This window comes from Perkinsus marinus (assembly GCF_000006405.1).
Source record: "Perkinsus marinus ATCC 50983 genomic scaffold scf_1104296957478, whole genome shotgun sequence".
Taxonomy (NCBI): Eukaryota; Perkinsozoa; order Perkinsida; family Perkinsidae; genus Perkinsus; species Perkinsus marinus.
In genome coordinates this window covers 21,666-22,656 of record NW_003207125.1, presented here as the reverse complement: position 1 = coordinate 22,656, position 991 = coordinate 21,666, and positions in this window count along the sequence as shown.

Sequence of the window (991 nt, the reverse complement as noted above, 5' to 3'; positions counted from 1 at the left end):
GAAATAATGCGGTTTTTCCGGAATTATTTTTGAGTTTCTGAATCACGCTAGTGAGAAAGGAATTTGCATATATTTCGTATGTTTGCTATTGAATATTGGAATTTCACTCGTTTTACGTGGGGTGAAAATTCGCGATGTGAAGTGGACGTAAAACAGTGGGGGAATTACACCGTATCGCGTAAAACGCGTTTTTCTATCGCGTGTGATTTTTCTGAAATCTTTAAAAACGCCTTCGAAATTCGTTCACCCAGAAGTGTCACTATTTTCTGTTGTTGTAGTTTTGCTTCTAGTTCACCAAGGAGTTCATCAAAATGCACTATCTGCGACTCTCCAGAGGTATGGTTAGGAAAATTAGGAAATTATGAAATTAGAAATTAAATTGTAAATTAGGAAATTATACAATTGCAAACAACTTCATTTTCGTCGGACTCAAAACAAACAGCAAACACCATTGAAAATTTCGAAATTCTGTAAAATTTGAGGATTTTTTGACGCTTGCTGGATTATTACTAGAAAGTATGATTTTTGCGAAGCGCTGAAATAGACATATATTCACTAATCACTGGAGTTTTACCCGTTTTACGTGAAGTGGCGTCGTAGAACTCGGTGAAAAACGCAGATATATTCGCGGTGATATGCAGTAGTCGTGGAATATGTTTTTCATATCACTAGGGTGGTGAAACTCCAGTGTGACGAATTTATGTATAAAAATTAGCAATTTGCATCGGCGTTGTATTGGTACTCTACGAAGAGGAATAGGAGGGGGAGTTGTGCTATTCTCAGGCGAGCTCTTGAGTGTCACATCATCTAATTTGGTGCGAGTTGCGGTTGGAGTGGTATCAGCGCTGGTTCTGGGAGGTAATAACTTTTATGGGAACCAATCGGTGATTTTTGAAATATGTAACGATCGGTTGATTCAACTATTCGCGGGGTTGTTAAAAATTGGAAAAATTCGCGTCGAATTATCCCCCCACTCCTGTGAGCTCGATGA